The following is a 24,980-nucleotide window of genomic DNA, read 5'->3' as shown; positions in this document are numbered from 1 at the left end:
TCAAACGATGTGAGGCAAAAACTGATAGAATTGATAAGAGAAATAGATGAATCCACTCTTTTAGTTGGAGACTTCAACATCCCTCTCTCAGAAATGCACAGAGCAAGCAGGCATAAAATCAGTAAGGACATAATTGAACTCAAAACACTATCAATCGACTAGATATAATCAATATCTATAGACTTACTTCAGCCAACAACAGAAGAATACACAGTCTTCTCAAGCTCACATTAAACATTTACAAAGATAGACCACATTCTGGGCCATAAAACACACCTTAACAAAAAATTTTTTTAATAAATTTAGTTTATTTCTGGCTGCGTTGGGTTTTCTTTGCTATGCGCGGGTTTTCTCAAGTTGCAGCAAGCGGGGGCTACTCTTTGTTGTGTTGTGCAGGCTTCCCCTTGTGGTGGCTTCTCTTGTTGCAGAGCACGGGCTCTAAGCACAGAAGCTTCAATAGTTGTGGCTCACGAGCTCTAGAGCGCAGGCTCAGTAGTTGTGGCGCACGGGTTTACTTGCTTCTCGGCATGTGGGATGTTCCGAGACCAGGGATCGAACGCGTGTCCCCTGCATTGGCAGGCGGATTCTTCACCACTGCACCACCAGGGAAGTCCCCACCTTAACAAATTTAGAATATTAGAAGTCATACAGAGCCTGAACCAAGATGGAAGAGTAGAAGGATATGCTCTCACTCCCACTTGTGAGAACACCAAAATCACAACTAGCTGCTGGACAAACAGTGACAGGAAGACACTGGAACTCACCAAAAAAGATATCCCACATCCAAAGACAAAGGAGAAGCCACAATAAGATGGTAGGAGGGGCACAATCACAGCAAAATCAAATCCCATAACCGCTGGGTGGGTGACTCACAGACTGGAGAATACTTATACCACAGAAGTCCACCCACTGGAGTGAAGGTTCTGAGCCCCACGTCAGGCTTCCCAACCTGGGGTTCCGGCAACGGGAGGAGGAATTCCTAGAGAAACAGACTTTGAAGGCTAGTGGGATTTGATTGCAGGACTTTGCCAGGACTGGGGGAAACAGAGACTGCACTCTTGGAGGGCACACACAAAGTAGTGTGCACATCGGGACCCAGGAGAAGGAGCCTTGAACCCAGAGGAGACTGAACCAGACCTACCTGCTAGTGTTGGAGGGCCTCCTGGAGAGGCGGGGGGTGGCTGTGGCTCACCGTGGGGACAAGAACACTGGCAGCAGAAGTTCTGGCAAGTACTCCTTGGCGTGGGCCCTCCCAGAGTCTGCCATTATCCCTACCAAAGAGCCCAGATAGTCTCCAGTGTTGTGTTGCCTCAGGCCAAACAACCAACAGGGAGGGAGCCTAGCCCCACCCATCAGCAGTCAAGCAGATTAAAGTTTTACTGAGCTCTGCCCACCAGAGGAACACCCAGCTCTGCCCACCACCACTCCCTCCCATCAGGAAACCTGCACAAGCCTCTTAGATAGCCTCATCCACCAGAGGGCAGACAGCAGAAACAAGAACTACAATCCTGCAGCCTGTGGAACAAAAACCACATTCACAGATAGACAAGACGAAAAGGCAGAGGGCTATGCACCAGATGAAGGGACAAGATAAAACCCCAGAAAAACAACTAAATGAAGTAGAGATAGGCAACCTTCCAGAAAAAGAATTCAGAATAATGATAGTGAAGATGGTCCAGGACCTCAGAAAAAGAATGGAGGCAAAGATCAAGAAGATGCAAGAAATGTTTAACAAAGACATAGAAGAATTAAAGAACAACAAACAGAGATGAAAAATACAATAACTGAAATGAAAACTACACTAGAAGGAATCAATAGCAGAACTGAGGCGGAAGAACAGATAAGTGACCTGCAAGACAGAATGGTGGAATTCACTGCCGCAGAACAGAATAAAGAAAACAGAATGCAAAGACATGAAGACAGCCTAAGAATCCTCTGGGACACCATTAAACGCAACAACATTCGCATTATATGGGTCCCAGAAGGAGAAGAGAGAGAGAAAGGACCCCAGAAAATATTTGAAGAGATTATAGTCGAAAACTTCCCTAACATGGGAAAAGAAATAGCCACCCAAGTCCAGGAAGAGCAGCGAGTCCCATATAGGATAAACCCAAGGAGAAATATGCCGATACACATAGTAATCAAACGGGCAAAAATTAAAGACAAGGAAAAATTATTGAAAGCAGCAAGGAAAAAACGACAAATAACATACAAGGGAACTCCGATAATGTTAAGAGCTGATTTCTCAGCAGAAACTCTGCAAGTCAGAAGGGAGTGCCATGATATAGGTAAAGTAATGAAAGGGAAGAACCTACAACCAACATTACTCTGCCGGGCAATGATCTCATTCAGATTCAATGGAGAAATCAAAAGCTTTACAGACAAGCAAAACCTATGAGAATTCAGCACCACCAAACCAGCTCTACAACAAAGGCAATAGGAACTTCTCTAAGTGGGAAACACAAGAGAAGAAAAGGACCAACAAAAACAAACCCAAAACAATTAAGAAATGCTCATAGGAACATACAAATCAATAATTATGTGAATGGATTAAATGCTGCAACCAAAAGACACACACCTGCTGAATGGATACAAAAACAAGACCCATATATATGCTGTCTACAAGAGACCGACTTCAGACCTAGGGACACATACAGACTGAGAGTGAGGGGATGGAAAAAACATATTCCATGCAAATGGAAAGCAAAAGAAAGCTGGAGTAGCAATATTCATATCAGATAAAATACACTTTAAAATAAAGGATGTTACAAGAGACAAGGAAGGACACTACATAATGATCAAGGGATCAATCCAAGAAGAAGATATAACAATTATAAATATATATGCACCCAACATAGGAGCACCTCAATAAATAAGGCAACTGCTAACAGCTGTAAGAGAGGAAATCGACAGTAACACAATAATAGTGGGGGACTTTAACACCTCACTTACACCAATGAACATATCATCCAAAATGAAAATAAATAAGGAAACAAAAGCTTTAAATAACACAATACACCAGATAGATTTAATTGATATTTATAGGACATTCCATCTAAAAACAGCAGGTTACACTTTCTTCTCAAGTGCTCATGGAACATTCTCCAGGAGAGATCACATCTTGGGTCACAAATCAAGCCTCAGTAAATTTCACAAAATTGAAATCATATCAAGCATCTTTTCTGACCACAACGCTATGAGATTAAATCAATGTGATACACCATATTAACAAATTGAAGAATCAAAACCGTATGATCATCACAATAGATGCAGAAAAAGGTTTTGACAAAATTCAACACCCACCTATGAGAAAAACTCTCCAGAAAGTGGGCATAGAGGAAACCTACCTCAACATAATAAAGACCATATACGACAAACCCACAGGAAACATCATTCTCAATGGTGAAAAACTGAGAGCATTTCCTCTAAGATCAGGAAAACGACAAGGATGTCCACTCTCACTGCTATATTCAACATAGTTTTGGAAGTCCTAGCCTCGGCAATCAGAGAAGAAAAAGAAATAAAAGGAAGACAAACTGGAAAAGAAGAAGTAAAACTGTCACTGTTTGTTGATGACAGGATACTATACATAGAGAATCCTAAAGATGCCACCAGAAAACTACTAGAGCTAATCAATGAATTTGGTAAAGTTACAGGATACAAAATTCATGCACAGAAATCTCTTACATTCCTATACACTAGTGATCAAAAATCTGAAAGAGAAATTAAGGAAACACTCCCATTTACCACTGCAACAAAAAGAATAAACTACCTGGTAATAAACCTACCTAGGGAGAGAAAAGACCTGTATGCAGGAAACTATAAGACACTGATGAAATAAATTAAAGATGATGCTAACAGGTGGAGAGATATACCATGTTCTTGGATTGGAAGAATCAATATTTTGAAAATGACTATACTACCCAAAGCAATCTAGAGATTCAATGCAATCCCTATCAAATTACCAATGGCATTTTTTATGGAACTAGAACAAAACATCTTAAAATTTGTATGGAGACACAAAAGACCCCCAATAGCCAAAGCAGTCTTGAGGGGAAAAAACGGAGCTGGAGGAATCAGACTCCCAGATTCAGACTATGCTACAAAGCTACAGTAATCAAGACAATATGGTACTGGCACAAAAACAGAATCATAGATCAATGGAACAAGATAGAAAGCCCAGAGGTAAGCTTGAGGGAGGCGATATGGGGATATATGTATACATAGAGCTGATTCACTTTGGTACACAGCAGAAACTAACACACCATTTGCAAAGCAATTATACTCCAATAAAGATGTTCAAAAGAAAAATGGGGCTGGGACAGCTGGACATGCACATGCAAAAAAAAACCTAATAAACAATGAAACAAAACTAGATGCAGACCTTACACGCTTCACAAAAATTAAATCAAAATGGACCACAGGCCTAAAGGTAAAATTCAAAAGTGTAAAACACCTAGAAGTAACATAGGAGGAAACCTAAATTACCTAGAGTATGGCAGTGACTTTTTAGATAAAACACCAAAGACACAATCCATAAAAGAAACAAGTGATAAGCTGGGCTTCATTGAAATTAATAGTATCTGCTCACAGAAAGGCAATGTCAAGAGAATGAGAAGACAAGACACAGACTGGGAGAAAAATAGGTAGTATTTTACCTATTTTAGTAGGCAGAAAATACAGGTATTTTAGGGTAGTGAAACACTCTGTCTGATACTATAAAAATGGACACATGTTCCTATACATTTGTCCAAACCCACAGAATGTAGAGTTCCAAGAGTGAATCATAATATAAACTATGGACTGTGGGTGATGATGATGTGTCAGTGTAGGTCCATCAGTTGTAAAAAACGCACCACTCTGCAGGGGACATTGATAATGGGGCATGCTATGCATGTATGGGGTCGGGGGTATATGGAAAATCTCTGTATATCCCCCTCAATCTTGCTGTGCACTTAAAACTACTCTACAAAAATAAAGTCTTAATAACATGTGAACAAGTGTTATCTAAATACCCAGCATCACAGAAAAGTCTGCCTTCTTGTGAGAGGACTCTTTCAGTTACAAGTTAACAAAACTGGAATGAATCTAGCTTTGGCAAGAGAGGTTTAACATGTTGATTTACCGGGGGAGGCCAGTTAGAGACATGAATGGACCCGGAGACTCAAACTTGTCATCAGACCTCAATTTCTCTTCTCTTTCACTGTTCCTGGGGAAGACAGACAATATGATCTCTAACCCCCTCACATTACCCACTTTCACAACTTCAGCAGAAAGATAAACATCTTTCTCACACTGACCATACATAAAGTACTGGAGAGGAAAGACTACCCTTGGACCAGTCCCTGTTGCTAGGTGGATGTGGTACAACGTGGTAACCTGACTTGTCAGGCCTGGGTCATGTGATTTCCTCATCCCTCGGTTCATTATATTTCCTAAGTTATTTAAGGTCATGCTGATTATTAAACCCTGTAACTATTAAACAAAAAGACTTTCACAAATTCTCAGAACCATAAGAAAATAAGTGAGAACATTAACTATTAGAACTGCTGGGTGTCCTTTTATTTCCTCTCCTTTATATTTCTACCTAGCCTTTTGCCTCTTCCATTCCCCAAATTACCAAGAAGGCTGGGCTACCTTTCTGGGATCATAATTTTGTCCTGTATTCCTGTGGGATGAACACAAAATCCCTTGGACCTCAGCTCTGATCTCTGCACTCCTGGCTATCAGCCCTGTGAGATGCCACACTTTCAGGTGGTTGCCAGAGTCCCCCTTGTGGTGAGCACACTTCTGAGATGTGATTCCCATCTCCTGGTGTTCATGCACTTGTGTAATTCCCACCTCTGGAGTATAAGCTGGACCTAGTGACTCATTTGTAATAAAGAGAATACAGTGAAGTGATAGAATTTTATGATCACCAAGGCACAGGATATGAGGAACCGGAAGTCAACTATCCAAAAGTCAGCTGTTCAAACCAGTTGGGGGAAGCACAGACTCCTCATGGAATCTGAGGCGGAATGACCCTGCACTCCTTTTCTACCTGAGGGGTTAATCCTCTAGATTTCCACCTCCACAATCCCTGTCATCAGACAGGGTGAGGAGGAGGTGACCAGCTGTGATTCTGGTCCTAGGTGGGATGAGCAGGAGGTCTGGTCTGCAAGGAGGACAGGAAGTGAAGGAACAAGGACTGCCAAATCTATCACCCGGTGACCCAAACACTTCCCTAGGCCAGACCCCGTGGCTAGAAAGATGAGGAGGGTAACAATCTCCAGTCTCCCTGTGCTGCCCCCTCTGGCCCAGTTCTCCCTTTCTCTAACTCACAGTAATGTCCCAAGAGCCCACAGAGGTGACACGAAATATATCTCTGCTCATCTCCAGAACAGACCACCATGGCCACACACTCCTGGGAAGTCCTACTCTCTCGATATGTATTAATTCAGTATGTGCAGCAGAACCCGAATAACAGTGGTCTCACAGGATGGAGGCTAGTGTGTGGCTCCCATGACAGTGAGGCAGGCAGTTCCAGGGCTAGGGTGGCTCTGCACCACGAGGATGTCCAAGCATCCAGGTCTCCTTCACCTTTGTTTTCTGCAACCCTGGGATGTTGCCCTTATCAGCATGACCCAACATACCTAAGACCATGTCATTGGTCCATGAGCAACCAGGGAAAGCAGGAGAGAAGGGAGAGTCTCATTGTGTATCTCCATCAGAGCTCTTGGGTGCATCATCAATGAGCAGTAATATTTTGAAAGGAATCTTTTTCTGAGCAGTAAGTTTCAATAGTGGGCTGAAAATATTTAGTCCACCATGTTGTAAACAGATGTGCTCTCATCTAGGCTTTGTTGTTCTATTTACAGATCACAGGCAGAGTAGATTTAGCATAAACCTTAAAGGGCCTGAGATTTGAGGAATGGTAAATAAGCACTGGCTGCAAGTTTAAGTCACCAGCTGCATTAGCCCTAACAAGAGAGTCAGCCTGGCCTTTGAAGTTTTGAAGCCAGGCATTGACTTCTCCTCTCTAGCTATGGAAGTCCTAGATGGCATCTTCTTCCAATTGAAGGCTGTTTCATCTATACAGAAAATTTGTTATTTAGTGTAGCCAGCTTCATTAATGGACTTAGCTAGAACTTCTGGATAACTTGCTGCAGCTTCTACGTCAGCACGTGCTGCTTCACCTCACATTTTCATGTTACAGAGGCGGCTTCTTTCAACCTCATGAACCAACCTCTGCTAGCTTCAAACTATTCTTCTGCAGCTTCATCACTTTCTCGGCCTTCATAGAATTGAAGAGGGTTAGGGCCTTGCTGTGGTTTAGAATTTGGCTGAAGAGAATGTTGTGGTGGGTTTCATCTTCTATTCAGAGTTTTCATTTCAGTTATTGTATTGATCATCTCTATTCATTGTTCTTTAATTCTTCTATGTCTTTGTTAAACATTTCTTGCATCTTCTCAATCTTTGCCTCCATTCTTTTTCTGAGATCCTGGATCATATTCACTATCAGTATTCTTAATTCTTTTTCTGGAAGGTTCCCTATCTGCACTTCATTTAGTTGTCTTTCTGGGTTTTTATCGTGTTCCTTAATCTGGTACATAGCCCTCTGCCTTTTCATCTTGTCTATCTTTCTGTGAATGTGGTTTTTGTTCCACAGGCTGCAGGATTGTAGTTCTTCTTGTTTCTGCTGTCTGCCCTCTGGTGGATGAGGCTATCTAAGAGGCTTGTGCAAGTTTCCTGATGGAAGGGAGTGGTGATGGGCAGAGCTGGGTGTTGCTCTGGTGGGCAGAGCTCAGTAAATCTTTAATCCACTTGACTGCTGATGGGTGGGGCTGGGTACCCTCCCTGTTGGTTGTTTGGTCTGAGGCAACCCAACACTGGAGTCTACCTGGGTTCTTTGGTAGGGCTAATGGCTGACTCTGGGAGGGCTCATGCCAAGGAGTACTTCCCAGAACTGCTTCCAGTGTTCTTGTCCCCACGGTGAGCCACAGCCACCCCCCGCCTCTGCAGGAGACCCTCCAACACTAGCAGGTAGGTCTGGTTCAGTCTCTTATGGGGTCATTGCTCCTTCCCCCAGGTCCTGATGCACACATCACTTTGTGTGTGCCCTCCAAGAGTGGAGTCTGTTTCCCCCAGTCCTTTTGAAGTCCTGCAATCAAATCTCGCTAGCCTTCAAAGTCTGAATCTCTGGGAATTCGTCCTCCCGTTGCCAGACCCCCAGGTTCGGAAGCCTGACGTGGGGCTCAGAACCTTCACTCTAGTGGGTGGACTTCCTTGGTATAAGTGTGCTTCATTTTGTGAGTCATCTACTCAGCAGTTATGGGATTTGATTTTGCTGTGACTGTGCCCCTCCTACCATCTTATTGTGGCTTTTCCTTTGCCTTTGGATGTAGGATATCTCTTTTGGTGAGTTCCAGTGTCTTCCTGTCGATGATTGTTCAGCAGTTAGCTGTGATTCCAATGCTCTCACAAGAGGGAGTCTTCCCTTCCTTCCTTCCTTCCTCCCTTTTTCTTTTCTTCCCTTTCTCTTCCTTCCTTCCTCTTCCTTTCCTTCTTCCTTTCCTTTCCTTTCCTTTCCTGTGAAAGCACTGATTCCTAACCACTGGACAACCAGGGACTTCCCTCCACCATGCTTTTTTTTTTTTTTTTTTTTTTTTTTTTGCGGTACTCGGGCCTCTCACTGTTGTGGTCTCTCCCGTTGCGGAGCACAGGCTCCGGACATGTAGGCTCAGCGGCCATGGCTCACGGGCCCAGCCGCTCCACGGCATGTGGGATCTTCCCGGAACCGAGGCACAAACCCGCGTCCCTGCTTTTTTTTTTTTTAATATTTATTTATTTGGTTGTGCCAGGTCTTAGTTGCAGCAGGCGGGCTCCTTAGTTACAACTCACAGTCTCCTTAGTTGAGGCATATGAACTCTTAGTTGCAGCATGCATGTGGGGTCTAGTTCCCTGACCAGGGATCAAACCCGGACCCCCTGCATTGGGAGCACAGAGTCTTAACCACTGCACCACCAGGGAAGTCCCCCACCATGCTTAAAATTCTCCTAGCCTCTACCAACTGCCTGGTTCCAAACCTGCTATTCCATTTGTAGGTCTTTGTTATAACAATATCCCACTTTCAGGTACTAAAATACATATTACATTTCTACTAATGCATAACAATATTACCATCAATTCAATGGCTAAAACCATAAACAATTATTGTCTTGCAGGCTTTGTGGGGCAGGAATCTGGGCACAGATTAGTGCGTCCTCTGCTTAGGGTCTCACAAGCCTGCAATCAAGGTATTGGCCATCTCAAGACTTGACAAGAGAAGGATCTGCTTTCAAGTTCCCAAACTGTTGGCAGAATTCAATTCCATGTGGCTATAGGAAGAAGGGCTTCAGCTTGTTGCTGATTGCTGACCAGAGGCCACCCCAGCTCCAAGAAGCAGCCCTCAATTACTTTCCATGTTCCTCCCAACATGGCTGCTTGCTTCATCAAAGCCACTAAAGAAAGCCTCTTTCTAAGATAGAAGTGACAATCCTATGTAATGTAATCACATAAGTGATATCCCATAACCCTGGCCATAGTCCATTGGTCAAGAGCCTCAAGTGTAAGTTATCACACAAATGAATGAACACCAGGAGGCAGGGACTATGGGGTTACCTTAGAATCTATCTGCCACAATCTTGTACTGTATTATCTGGCTGAATTAATTTATTCACTCCAGTAATCTGTGTGTTTGGGAGAGTACCTTAGGGTTTTCAAAATGCAGGATCACATTATTTTCAAATAAAGATAGCGTTATTTCTTCCTTTCCAATGTAGATGCCTTTTTTTTCCTTCTAATTGCACTAGCTATAACCTCTAGTACAATGCTTATAGAAATGGTGGCAGCAGACATACCTTGTTCTCAATCTTGGGGGAAAGCATTCATTCTTTCACCATTAAGATGTTAGGTTTTTCATAAATGCTCTTTATCAGGTTAAAGAAGTTCTCTCTGTGGCAGACAAACTCTAAGATGACCCCTAATGATCCTCATCTTCTAATATTCATGCCCTTTTATTACAACCTTCCCCTCGACTGTCTCTGGGACCTTTGACTTGTTTCTAACGGAGAGAATATGGCAAAAGTGATGGGATGTCATGCCTTTGATCACATTGCTACAGAGTCTGTTTTGCTAGTAGACTTTGTTGAGACACTTCCTGTGCTGGCTTTGAAGCAGCAGCCATGTTGAGACTCCCATGTGACAAGGAGCTGAGGGTGGCTACTAGGAGCTGAGGGCAACCTCCAGCCAACAACCAGCAAGAAGTCAAGTCCCTCAGTCTTATAACCACAGGGAACTGAATTCTACTGACGTCCTTAGTGAGTGTGGAAGTGGATCATACAGTCAATCCTCCAGTGAAGAACACAACTGACACCTTAATACAGCCTTGCAGAGAACCCAGCTGAGGCATACTTGGAGTCCTGACCCACAGAAACTGTGAGATAATAAATGTGTGTTGATTTGGGGGCTAGGTTTGTGGTCACTTATTATATAGCACAGAAAACTATGTATGTTTAATCCATTCACATTTGATGTTATTTTTTATCTGAGTGGATTTGTTTACTTTTTTCGTTTTTTTATGTATCTCACGTCTTTTTGTTCCTCTGTTCCTTCCTTATTGTCTTTTATTAAGTAGATATTTTGCTAGGAGCCATATAAATTATTTTGTTCATTTCTAAGTGTAATTCTGAATTATAGTGGTTTCTTTTGGAATTACAATCTCTACCTTAACATATCACAGTATACTTTGGATAAATACTAATTTAATTCCAGTAAGCACAGAAACCTTGCTCTGATACAGTTTTGTTATAACTCCTCTCCTTCGTGTTATTATTGTCATATATATTACATCTACGTATATTACAAAGCTATATTTATAACATAGCATCATATTGATTTATATAATTTTCTTTTAAAGAAGTTGAGAAAAGAGAAAAAACATACTTGAGCCTTTCATTTTAAACCCTGTACTTAGCATTTCCAGTACTCTTCCTCTTGTGGATTCAAATTACCATTTTTGTCATTTCCTTACTCCAAGAGTTCCATTCCTTCCTCCATCCTTTGTCCAATTATTCACATGAATATATATTACATCTGAAGATGTTGGAAGCCCAATGTAATAAATTTATTATTGCTTTATATAATTTAAGTCAGATAAGATAAAAATACATTTATAATGTTTTTCATAATTATGTTCATATTACCTTTCCTGGTGCTCTTTTTTCATGCGGATCGGGGTTATTGTCTGGTGTCACTTCTTCTCAGCCTAAAGAACTTAACTATAGTATTTCTTGTAAAACAGATCTGCTAGCAATAAATCCTCTCAGTGTCTTTGGGAATGTCTTTGTCTTCAGTTTCAAATCATAGTTTTGCTAGATACAGGATTCTTTGTTAACAGGTTATTTGGTGGTTTCTGTATTTTTGTTTAGCTTTATTTTGCTTTTCATTTTGAATGTATCAATGCTCTCTGGCCTCTGTTGTTTCTGATGAGAAGTTAGCTGTTATTCTTATTGTGTGTGGGTGTGTGTTTAATATGTAATGAGCTTTTTCTCCTACTGCTTGCAAATTTTTCTCCTTTCTTTTGACCATAATGTGTCTTGGTGTGGATCATCTTACATCTCTTGAGTGTATAGATTCAAGTTTCTCATCAAATTTGGGAAGTTTTAAGCCTTTATTTCTTTATTTTTTCTGCTTTTTCTCTTTCCTCCTTTGCTGAGACTCCTATTACGCATATGTTGGTACTGATGTTGTCCCACAGTATCTGAGGCTCTGTTCATATTTTTTATTCTTATTTCTTCCAATTCTTCATACCAGATAAACTCTATTGAACTATCTTCAAATTCTTTCTTCTGCCCGCTCAATTCTGCTATTGAGTCCTTCTACTGAACAGGTTTTACTTTGTTTTGGGGGGTTTTTTTGCTTTGTATGTGTATTTTTTTTATTTTTTAAAAGATTTTATTGTTTTAGAAAAGTTTTAGATTTTCAACGAAATTGAGAGGAAGGTACAGAGATTTTCCATATACCCTCTGCCCCACACTTACGCAGTCTCCCCCATTATCAACACCACTCACCAGAATGGTACATTTTTTACCAAGGATGAACCTACATTGACACATCATAATCATGAAGTCCATAGTTTTCCTTAGTGTTCACTCTTGGAGTTGTACATACTATGGTTTGAACAAATGTATGACATATATTCATTATTATTATAGCATACAAAGCATTTTCATTGCCCTAAAAATCCTCTGTGTTCTGCCTATTTATCTCCCTACCCCACCCCACCCCACCCCACCAGTTACCACTAGGTTTTCTTGTCTCTGTAGTTTTGCCTTTTCCATATGTCATATAGTTGGAATCAACCTTGCATCATTTATATTCCCACCTAGTTCTCCCCCAGTACATGCTGGATATTTTAAACAAAATTATAGATATATCATTACATCTGTAATTTTTTTTTTTTTTTTTTTTTTTGCGGTACGCGGGCCTCTCACTGTTGTGGCCTCTCCCGTTGTGGAGCACAGGCTCTGGACGCGCAGGCTCAGCAGCCATAGCTCACGGGCCTAGCCGCTCCACGGCACGTGGGATCTTCCTGGACTGAGGCACGAACCCGTGTCCCCTGCATCAGCAGGCGGACTCTCAACCACTGAGCCACCAGGGAAGCCCCATCTGTAATATTTTTAATGTATCCCTAAAATTAATTTTATAAATTTCATAATTACAATATCATTTCTAAAAATAACAATTCTTGGGCTTCCCTGGCGGCACAGTGGTTGAAAGTCCACCTGCCAACTCAGGGGACACGGGTTCGTGCCCTGGTCCGGGAATATCCCACATGCCGTAGAGTGGCTGGGCCCGTGAGCTATGGCTGCTGAGCCTGTGTGTCTGGAGCCTGTGCTCCGCAACGGGAGAGGCCACAACAGTGAGAGGCCTGCGTACCATAAAATAAATAAATAAAAATAACAATTCTTAACATCATCAAACATCCAGTGCATGTTCACACTTCCCTAATTATATTTTTTTCTTAACAAATGAGGTGTTTAAACCAGGATTCAAAGAGATGTACTCACTGATTTTGGTTGCTATGTCTCCTAACTTACTGATCCTTTTTGGTTTTTTCTCTTGAAATTTATTTGGTTAGAAATCAGCCTTCACTTCTACCACAGCTTACCTACAGCTTCCTGTTTCCTGCCCTTTGAGGTCACAAAATTACTTCTAAGTTAAGATACTGACATTTTCTTGGAAACTCCTTTCTCTTAAGTTTATTTAGTACCTTCAATAACTCTTTCTCCTCATAGTGAGATTTCAGTAGAAAAACACATCCCTACATAAGAGGGTCTATAACCCACTGTCCTAACCTTATTAACTCACTCTAGTGTTATTCTATTATCTTTATGATGCAAGAAGCAGAACTGTCTGAAAATAACACTGGGAGCTCATGCTGGGTAGCCTGAATAATAAGCTAATTAGAACCTGGGGCTCCTTCTTCTCCCAGCAAGTGGGGCTGCAAGAAATCACCGTCCAGTTGGATCAGTGGTGTTTTTAACACTTGGCAAAGGAGTCTATAATTTGCCATGAGCCCCCAGGCCTCCAGTTATTGGGCAGTTGGCATTTCCATACATCAGCAATATATTATCTATTACTGCATAACAAATTACCCCAAACAAGAGGATCTCACAGTTTCTGTGGGTCAGCAATCCAAGCACAGCATAAGCTGGGTCATCTATTTCAGGGTGCCTACAAGGCTGCAATCAAGGTGTTGGCAAGAGTGGGGCTCATGAAAAGAAACGATATTGAGTTATTTGTAGTGAGGTGGATGGACCTAGACAGAGTGAAGTCAGAAAGAGAAAAACAAATACTGTATGCTAACATATATATATGGAATCTTAAAAAAAAAAATGGTTCTGAAGAACCTAGGGGCAGGACAGGAATAAAAGACACAGATGTAGAGAATGGACTTGAAGACACGGGGAGGGGGAAGGGTAAGCTGGAACGAAGTGAGAGAGTGGCATGGACATATATACACTACCAAATGTAAAATAGCTAGTGGGAAGCAGCTGCATAGCACAGGGAGATCAGCTCGGTGCTTTGTGACCACCTAAAGGGGTGGGATAGGGAGGGTGGGAGGGAGATGCAAGAGGGAGGAGATATGGGGATATATGTATATGTATAGCTGATTCACTTTGTTATAAAGCAGAAACTAACACACCATTGTAAAGCAATTATACTCCAATAAAGATGCTAAAAAAAAAAAGAAATGCAGATGATGTCCAAATAAAACTTTCTTTTCACTTCAAAGTTTGACTCACCTTATCTTGGGAATGTGAGGAGGGTGTTGAGGAAGAGTCTGTTAGAGGTTCATGGGAGAGGCAAGTGCGGGGGGCAGGGGGGAAGAGGTGGTGGGAACAAAGGGAGAGACTGAGCAGACTGGACGGTATCCAACAGTGCTCTGAGACTGAGGGAGCACCATGAGTGGTGTCAGGTGCCATAGAGAAGACTAAGGAAAGGCCTCTGAGGACCACTGGAAGACAGTGTAAATTAAGTGGCGAGAAGAAGTGGGACTGCAGAAGTCAAAGAAAGATGAGAATTTGTTTTCTGACAGGAAAGTAGGATTTATTGGTGGGCATGAGTAAGAAGGGGACAGCGCCAAAACTCTAAAGAGTGCAGGGCCCACCATTTGTCCAGGGGCAACAATTAGGGATGCATCTGACCCCACAGCCATCCGAGATGAGCCACTTTTCTGCCACCATGTTTTCAAATTCATCCCCGTTAAACTTAGTAAATCCCCACTTCTTCGAGAGGTAGCTCTTCTGGCGGCCAGGGAACTTGAACTTGGCCCTGCAGAGGGCCTCAATCACATGCTCCTTGTTCTGTAGCTTGGCGTGGATGGACATTATGATTTGGCCAATGTGGACCCTGGCCACTGTGCCCTGGGGCTTTCCAAAGATGCCGCACATACCTGTCTGGAGCCTAGATTGGGGGCAGCATGCCAGTCATGAATGCCCACTGGAAAGGGCTGTCTCCAAGGTCCCTTAGGGCAACCCATTCAGGCAACAGGCTGCACACACTACTGAGGAGGCTGCTGTTTGCAACCATTGCACACTGGGCTCCCATGGGGAAAGATGAGAATTGAGGAAAGTAAAATTAATGCAGACCACTTCTCTCACTGCAGCAAAGGGAAGATTGTTGCTACATAGGTCAGCAGGGCCAATAAACGCTTTGTTAAATTCTGATTTGAAAGCAAAAAACAGGAAGCACTATAAAGACTGATAAAAGAAAAAAGACTATGAAAACAATAACTCTAAAGGAGTTATAAAAAAAATTAAAAAATAAAGGAATTATGATCAAGACTACAGTTAGTTTGGAACTGGCTATATCTCTGGAGAAACATTTTGGAATTAGCTGTCTCTTTTCCCAGCTATGACCTCAGATTCCTGAAGGGACTATGTCTTGTTCACTGGTATCCATGGGACCTAGCACAATGCCTAACACAGTCTCTCAATAAAAGTTTGTTTCTGATGGACTCTTCCTTCAATATTTGAGGAGTACATGCTTAATGAGTGTCCTCAGTGGTCCATGGCCCACATCTATTGCAAAGAGAAAGAGTAATTTCCATGAGCAGTTTGCAAAGATCTTGGCTTCCCTAGAAAGTGCTCAGTTTGACAAACAAGAAGGATCACTTTGCTCCTTTCACCAGCCAGAACGAAGACTGTAGAAAGCTGTTTTAAACTTTCTCTCCTTACATTTGAATGGGATCACATATGGAATCCCCCATATACCTAAGTGCACAAAGATGCAGTGTCTATTTCTCTACAAGTGGTCTGTTCTTCCTCACAAATCTCCCACCTATAAAGTTAGGACAGCCCACTGAACAAGATCATAAAGAGACTTGTAAGCCATTCCAGAGAGATTTAGGTCTTACCCAATCAGTGAAGGATAAAAGTCACCATCAAAGATGACTGAGTAGGGGAATACTACAGAGTCCTGAGTCAGAAATATCACCGAGGAGGCAGTACAAAGGAAAGACTGGGAGTGAGGCAAGGGAGTGAGACCAAATGCTCAGATAAAGGTAGGGAGTCAGTTGCCACAGTATAGGAAGGGCCTGAAATAGGACAGTCAAAGTGGAAAAGGAAGGAGGGGACAGCTAAGATGTTTAGAAATGTCAGAAACTGGCAATTAATTAAATGGGAGGGATACAGGAGAGGAATTACAACATAATTAACAAAGCAGTGAAGCACTGGATATCAACAGCAAAGAAAATGCCCTTTAAAAAGAAAAAAGAAAGAAAGAAAAAAAATCTCATTCCAGTAGTTTCACATCCTAAGGGTCAGGATCTCCACCTGAAATCTTTCTGTGCGCTCTATGGGAACAGGGAGAGGACTTTAGAGGCTATCACTTTTGGGTCACTTCCTAAGCAGTGGAATTCTTAGGATGGGAGGGAGGACATTCTAGCTCCTCAGGGATTCACTGAAGTGAATGAGGGCATGATCAGTGACAATACTGTGTTGTTCCCAGGGCGGACAAAGGTCTGAGTGTGAGAGATACAGAGCTCCCGAAGTCTCTCTGACAGATAAACCCATCAGCCTCTGGAACCTACCTAATCCTTCTCCAGTCCTAATCTCCTTAATCCTAAATCTGAGCTCAGTTATGCCAGCACCTCTAGAGTAAATCATAAAGTCTGAGACCTCAGCAACAAGAGAAGCAGAGTTGGACTCACTGAGGCAGCCAAAAGAAAGAGGGAGAGATGGAGAAATGCAAAATAACAGAAGATCTGACTCTACCACCTGGGTAGTGCCTTTCATTCTCCTGTGTTTTCCAGTAAGTCATTAGCAGATCATCTGCCATCTTCTTTTTCTTCAAGCACCAATCAAAACTCAAATTTGCATTTGGGAAACACAAACTTTCAGGAAGCCCAGAGACATCTTTTCAGGACCATGGAGAGCAGAAGGTGGTCGCTCCTGAGGAAACGTTCCATCTCAACATGAAGGTGAGGGAAAGAAAGAATAAAGGGTAGTCATCAATGGAGAGCATTCAGGTGAGGTAGAAAGACTTGGAATATAAAATCCAAAAGGGCCCTATAGAGCACCTAGTCTGAACTCCTCATAGGAGGGATACTCTTGAGTCAGAAAAGGAAATTCTTCATACCTTCATTATAGTCAACAGTTCTCTTCAGCAACTTATCTTAAAAGGAATCTATAGGGAATTGAGACTTTTTCAATTTCCTTGGAAGAAATGCATACAAAAAGAACCTTTGGTTGATGGTCCTAAAAAGAGCATTACAAACAAGAACTGAAATACTGATACCATAAAGGTAAAGAATCTCACCTAGGTAGGATAACACAAGAGCTGCCAACTCAAGGTTAGTCCTTGGGTCTCCTGACACCCGTGCAGTGTTTTCTTCTTTATAGTTGTTGAGTGGTTAAGGATTTAGATTCTCCTCTAGCTCTGCCATACACCAGCTGTGTGACCTCAGGCAAATTACTCATTCATTCCAAGCCTTGATCTCCTTCTTTGAGCTAAGGCTTCCTGTGTGTCAGACACTGTGAAGCAATGGGAAAACAAAGACAATTTCTGCTCTCAAGTAGTTCCTAGTCCAGTGGAGGACAGATATAAAAACATCAATAGGGGCTTCCCTGGTGGCGCAGTGGTTGAGAGTCTGCCTGCTGATGCAGGGGACACGGGTTCATGCCCTGGTCCGGGAGGATCCCACATGCCGTGGAGCAGCTGGACCTGTGAGCCATGGCCGCTGAGCCTGCGTGTCCGGAGCCTGTGCTCCACAGCGGGAGAGGCCACGGCAGTGTGAGGCCCGTGTACCGCAAAAAAAAAAAAAAAAATCAATAGTTCAAGAACACTATAAAAGCACAGAAGTTTTGCAAAGAAAAATATTAACAACCTGGAGGTGGGAGCAAGATTAGGAGGAATCCAGGAAAACAAAGGCATCAAGCTGTGAAATAGGGCACTAGATTTAGGGAACTACAAATAACAATAACTTAGTTCTGATGGATGATAATTTGGCAGTGGGAAGAGCTGGAGTAATAAAACCTTCCACATACTAATGTTGTGGAAGTCAAAGGAAACAAAGCACTATATAGATAAATATTAGCTATGTATTATGCCAACAGCTACCCCTATGAGAAAAAGATTCCTTAATTCAACAAACATTTATAGAATACCTACTACATACTCACTGTACTAGGAGCAGCCACTTCTCCTTTTGATCCCCTCCCTAAAATAGAGCCAGCTTGAGAATCAAGAAAACCAAATTCTGCAATCTTTCCTGGAGGTAAAATTGCCTCTTCTATGCATATCAAGTAAGGGGAGTGGAGGAGAGCTTGACAATCCCATGATTCCTCTACTGAAGTGCCACTTAGATAAGCACATCTTGTACTTGTGTGATTTGAAAAAAGGCTTTGCCTACAGACCAAAGAATACCAGGGGTGACCTCTGGTATGATCCCCTTGGCACCAAGTAATCAAGCAAGGTGGTATCACGACACAGAGTCAGATGATCAAAAGTGGCAAATTTCCCAGGCTCAGCTGACAATGAGAGCATACGTAAAAGTGGTTAGAAAAATCATCTTCATGCCAGTTACTATTTTCAACTTCTCCTACTTAGTATTAATTCTCTTAGCTTCCCATAACCAAATATTTGCATATGAACAAGTAGCAGCCATGGTTCTACAATCTGACTAGTCCACTGACCAACTCAATGTCTACATCAAGGACATCTGGATATTGCAGTGTCATGGAAACTTCTCTCTGGTGAAGTATCTACAGACACCAGTGAAATTTAAAATTTATACCCTATATTGGGTTGAATAGTGTCCCCCCAAAATTCATGTCCACTAGGAACCTCAGAATGCAATCTTATTTGGAAATAGGGTCTTTGTAAATGTAATCAAGTTAAAATGAGAGCATACTGGATTAAGGCGGGCATTAATCCAATGACTGATGTTCTTTTTAGAAGAAGGAATTTTGGACACGGACACAGACACACAACGAGAACACCATGTGACAGTGGAGAGAGAGACTGCCAAGAAACACAAAGGATTGCCAGCCACCACAAGAAGCTAGGAGAGAGGCATGGAACATATTCTCCCTCAAAGCCTCCAGAAGCAATCAACCTGACCAACACCTTGATTTCAGTCTTCCTCCAGAACTGTGAGAAAATAAATTTTGTTCTTTTAAGCCACCAGTTTGTGATACCTTGTTATAGCAACGCTAGGAAACTCATACATAACCCCCTCCCAGTACATGGTTTCCGTCTATGTGCCCTAGGATTTAGGATTTTTTTATCTTCTCAGACAGAAAAGGATAGATATCAATGCTAGTAACTGTATTAGCACATGGAAAGGGGTACTCGTGAGAGCAACAGAATGAGCAATTCAAACCAAAAGAGCACCTTCACAGGTGATGTAAAGGACAGGGAAATTTACTTCTGAAGGCTCTATAAATTGAGACCCTTTAATCTCTGCAGTAGTTTTTTAAAATATCTACAAATTCTTTGATACTCTAGGGAGGGAGAAAAGGGCAGCAGTTAAGAAGAATTCCTGGAACTCAGTAACACATTAGTTGTGAAAGAGTGAGAGGGAAAAATCTCAGTTCATACATGTTGAACTCCAGATGTGTGAGTTTCAGGAGAGACATATAAGCCAGAAACAAATTTTGAGAAACTTTAGCATACAGATTAGCAGATCTCAAATGAGCTTCTCTGGCCAAATGCACAAGAACTGTCTGGGGAAATCTATGAAAACACGGAGTGCCAGTTAATATTTAAATGAACTCTATAATTAAAAATTTACTACTACTAGTAAGAGATTGTGATGGGGGTCTAGATATGAGAAATAGTCAAATATCAATTATTTCTTACTTCTTTATCCAAGCAATGAAGCACCTGGTATGCTTATCAGAAACAGCCAAAAAAATGGTAACAGCCAAAAATTCATAACAGCCAAAAAAAATGCTAAATTAATCTGTTTTTTAAAAATGAAGATCTTGGGACTTCCCTGGTGGCACAGTGGTCGAGAATCCACCTGCCAATGCAGGGGACACGGGTTTGAGCCCTGGTCTGGGAAGATCCCACATGCCGTGGAGCAACTAAGCCCATGTGCCACAACTACTGAGCCTGCGCTCTAGAGCCCACAAGCCACAACTACTGAGCCCGTGTGCCACAACTACTGAAATCCTCTCGCCTAGAGCCCGAGCTCCGCAACAAGAGAAGCCACCACAGTGAGAAACTCGTGCACCACAACGAAGAGTAGCCCCCGCTTGCAGGAACTAGAGAAAGCCTATGCACAGCAACAAAGACCCAGCACAGCCAAAATTAAATAAATTTTTTTTTAAAAATGAAGATCTTATTGAAGAAATAAAATAAGATCTAAATAAATGGAAAGCAAACTACATTCTTGGCTGGGAAGACACATAAAAAATGCCAACAATACCCAAATTAAATTATACATTTAATGTTTTTCCGTTTAGAATCACAATAGGTTTTTCTCTTTTTCTTTGACGGGAGGGAACAGTAAAAAATGATTTCAGAGTGTATACAGAATACATGTCCAAAAACATCTAAGAAAAAGTATAAAAATAACAGGAAAGAGAGACTTGCCTGTCTAGATTTCAGAAAATACTATAAAATCAATGAAATAAAATCTATGGTGTTGGTGTTAAGAAGAGATAAATAGAAGATTAGAATATAGAATCAAAAATCCAGAAACAGATCTCACTATGAAAGAATTTCAGATATGACAAGTGTGATAGTTTAATTCAATGAAAAGAGGATGGGGCTTCCCTGGTGGCGCAGTGGTTGAGAGTCTGCCTGACGATGCAGGGGACACGGGTTCGTGCCCCGGTCTGGGAAGATCCCACATGCTGCGGAGCGGCTGGGCCCGTGAGCCATGGCTGTTGAGCCTGCGTGTCCGGAGCCTGTGCTCCACAAACGGGAGAGGCCACAACAGTGAGAGGCCCATATACTGCAAAAAAAAAAAAAAAGAGGATGATTATTTAATAAATGTAGCTAGCACAACTAGCCATCCATCTAAGCCATCTAATGCATGCTATTCAACAGTAACCACTAGCCACATGTGGCCACTGAGCACCTAAAATGCACCTAGTCTACAATTGAGATTTGATGAGTGTAAAATATACATTGGATTTCAAAGACTTAGTCTGAGAAAACATAAAATATCCCACTAATAATTGCTTAAAATGGATTACATGTAAAAATATTTTTGATATAATGGGTTAAGTTGGTGAAATAAAATATATTATTATGATTCATTTCACTTGTTTCTTTTTACTTTTTTTAATGCAGCTTTGACTTAAAATTACATAAGTATCTTGCATTTTATTTCTACTGGACAGCACTGCTCTAGAGAAAATAAAGATCTTCCCTTTACATCATATTTTTAAAAACAGAGATAAAGACTTAAATGTAAAAAATAAAAAGCACTGTAAGAAAACCTAGGGAAGCAAATTACAATCTGAGGGTCAGGCTAGATTTCTTAATGAGGACAGTGTGTCATGTGTGTGTATGTATGTATATATAAATTGATAAGCAAAAGACAGACAACCCAACAGGAAAAACAGGCAAAAGACAGGATTGGAAATGCACAGAAAACAAATCCCAATAACAAACAAACAAATAACAACAAAAAGATATTCAAAATTACTAAGTAAGAAAAAGTGTAATTCAAATAACCAAGACATTTTTGACTGGCCAGAAGAAAATAAAAGCAGATAATAACTCTCTCCTGGGGATGTGGGAAAGGGGAAAGTTCATACACTGCTGCCAAGGTAAATGTAAAGAATAACAGCCTTCTTAAAAAGCAGTAAGGGGGCTTCCCTGGTGGCGCAGTGATTAAGAATCCGCCTACTACTACCGCAACTACTGCAGCCCGCACACCTAGAGCCCATGCTGTGCAACAAGAGAAGCCACCGCAATGAGAAGCCCACACACCACAACGAAGAGTAGCCCCTGCTCGCCGCAACTAAAGAAAGCCCACATGCAGCAACAAAGACCCAACACAACCAAAACTTAAAATTTTTTTTAAAATGCAGTAATGAAATATGCATAAAAATTAGTACTACACTTGTTCCGCACAGACACCAAAATCCACTGATGCTCAAGTCCCTTCTAAAAGATGGCAGCCCTCTGTATCCACAGATGGAGAACCTACAGATACAGAACCCACGGATACAGAGAGCTGATTGTAAATAATACCCTTCAACCCCAGAACCGTTTTCACAGTAATGAATCCACTAGCACATAAGGACAAATGTTCAGAGAATCTTTAGTCTAAACACTACTTATGCAGCAGCAAAATAAAATAAAATAAAGAGAAACTAAGGCAAAAGAAAGGAAACTAAGTAACAACAGAAAACTAAGTAAATGCCCATCTGCTAATAAAGGTTGGACAATGTATGTCACCTGCAGAACAAGACCTGTTATCCAATCATTAAAATTTTTTAATGAAAATAATTAGCAAAATTTTTTAAATATGAAAATGTCAACACTGGCTCCACTGTAAGCAAAGAGACTATCTCATAACACGCTGGTGTGGGCAGGAATCGGTACAACCTTATGCGAAGGACACTAGAAGACAATTAAAATTTTAAATTTCCGTGCCTTTTGACTCAGCAGCTCAGTTTCCAGGAATCTGTCCTACTAATACAGATGGTATGAAAATTTAAAGACATACGTGCAGAGCAGAAGCCAAAAGAACTACAATTCTGAAGCCTATGGAAGAAAAACCACATTCACAGAAAGATAGACAAAATGAAAAGGCAGAGGACTTTTTACCAGATGAAGGAACAAGATAAAACCCCAGCAAAACAACTAAATGAAATGGAGATAGGCAACCTTCCAGAAAAAGAATTCAGAATAATGATAGGGAAGATGATCCAGGACCTTGGAAAAAGAATGGAGGCCAAGATCGAGAATATGCAAGAAATGTTTAACAAAGACAAAGAAGAACAAACAGAGATGAACAATACAATAACTGAAATGAAAACTACACTAGAAGGAATCAATAGCAGAATAACTGAGGCAGAAGAACAGGTAAGTGACCTGGAAGACAGAATGGTGGAATTCACTGCCACAGAACAGAATAAAGAAAAAAGAATGAAAAGAAATGAAGACAGCCTAAGAGACCTCTGGGACAACATCAAATGCAACAACATTCGCATTATAGGGGTCCCAGAAGGAGAAAAGAGAGAGAAAGGACCTGAGAAAATATTTGAAGAGATTATAGTCGAAAACTTCCCTAACATGGGAAAGGAAATAGCCACCCAAGACCAGGAAGCACAGAGTCCCAGGCAGGATAAACGCAAGGAGAAACACGCTGAGACACACAGTAATCAAATCGACAAAAAATAAAGACAAAAAAAATTATTGAAGGCAACAAGGGAAAAACAACAAATAACTTACAAGGAAACTCCCATAAGGTTAACAGCTGATTTCTCAGCAGAAACTCTACAAGCCAGAAGAAGTGGCATGATATATTTAAAGTGATAAAAGGGAAGAACCTACAACCAAGATTACTCTACCTGGGAAGGATCTCATTCAGATTCAACGGAGAAATCAAAAGCTTTACAGACAAGCAAAACCTAAGAGAATTCAGCGCCACCAAACCAGCTCTACAACTAATGCTAAAGGAACTTCTCTAAGTGGGAAACATAAGAGAAGAAAAGGACCTACATAAATAAACCCATAACAATTAAGAAAATGGTAATAGGAACATACATATCGATAATTACCTTAAATGTGAATGGATTAAATGCTCCAACCAAAAGACACAGGCTCGCTGAATGGATACAAAAACAAGACCCGTATATATGCTGTCTACAAGAGACCCACTTCAGACCTAGGGACACACACACTCTGAAAGTGAGGGGATGGAAATGGAAATTCCATTTGATATCCATGCAAATGGAAATCAAAAGAAAGCTGGAGTAGCAATACTCATGTAAGATAAAATAGACTTTAAAATAAAGAATGATGTAAGAGACAAGGAAGGACACTACATAATGATCAAGGGATCAATCCAAAAAGAAAGTATAACAATTACATATACATATATATATATATATATATATATATATACACGTATATACACACGCACATATATATATACATAAGGCAACTGCTAACAGCTATAAAAGAGGGAATCGACAGTAACACAATAATAGTGGGGGCCTTTAACACCTCATTTACACCAATGGACAGATCATCCAAACAGAAAATTATAAGGAAACACAAGCTTTAAATGACACAATAGATCAGATAGATTTAATTAGTATTTATGGGACATTCCATCCAAAAACGGCAGATTACACTTTCTTCTCAAGTGCACACGGAACCTTCCCCGGGACAGACCACATCTTGGGTCACAAATCAAGCCTCAGTAAATTTTTTTTTTTTTTTTTTTGCGGTATGCAGGCCACTCACTGTTGTGGTCTCTCCCGTTGCAGAGCACAGGCTCCGGACGCACAGGCTCAGCGGCCATGGCTCACTGGTCCAGCCGCTCCGTGGCATGTGGGATCTTCCTGGACCAGGGCACGAACCCACATCCCCTGCATCAGCAGGCAGACTCTCAACCACTGTGCCACCAGGGAAGCCCAAGCCTCAGTAAATTTAAGAAAACTGAAATCATATCAAGCAATTTCTAATTGTATTAGAAATCAATTACAGGGAAAAAAACATAAAAAACACAAGCACATGGAGGCTAAACAATGTGTTACTAAATAACCAAGAGATCACTGAAGAAATCAAAGAGGAAATCAAAAAATACCTAGAGACAAATGACAACGAAAACATGATGATCTAAAACCTATGGGATGCAGCAAAAGCAGTTCTAAGAGGGAAGTTTATAGCAATACAATCCTACCTCAAGAAACAAGAAAAATCTCAAATAAACAATCTTAGGTTCCTACACCTGAAAGAACCAGAGAAAGTAGAACAAA

General features: G+C 41.3%; 1 non-coding gene across 1 annotated transcript; it reads right to left on the bottom strand.

Moving 5' to 3' along the window:
* Positions 1–15,032: 15,032 nt before the first annotated feature.
* Positions 15,033–15,171, bottom strand: LOC136130090 (small nucleolar RNA SNORA70). Its single transcript, XR_010656293.1, has one exon. It is a non-coding gene; the product is annotated as a small nucleolar RNA SNORA70 (small nucleolar RNA).
* Between the last annotated feature and the right edge of the window lie 9,809 nt (positions 15,172–24,980).

This window comes from Phocoena phocoena, chromosome 10 (genome assembly GCF_963924675.1).
Source record: "Phocoena phocoena chromosome 10, mPhoPho1.1, whole genome shotgun sequence".
NCBI lineage: Eukaryota > Metazoa > Chordata > Mammalia > Artiodactyla > Phocoenidae > Phocoena > Phocoena phocoena.
The sequence above is the reverse complement of the archived record's forward strand: the minus strand, read 5'-3'. Positions and strand labels throughout refer to the sequence as shown.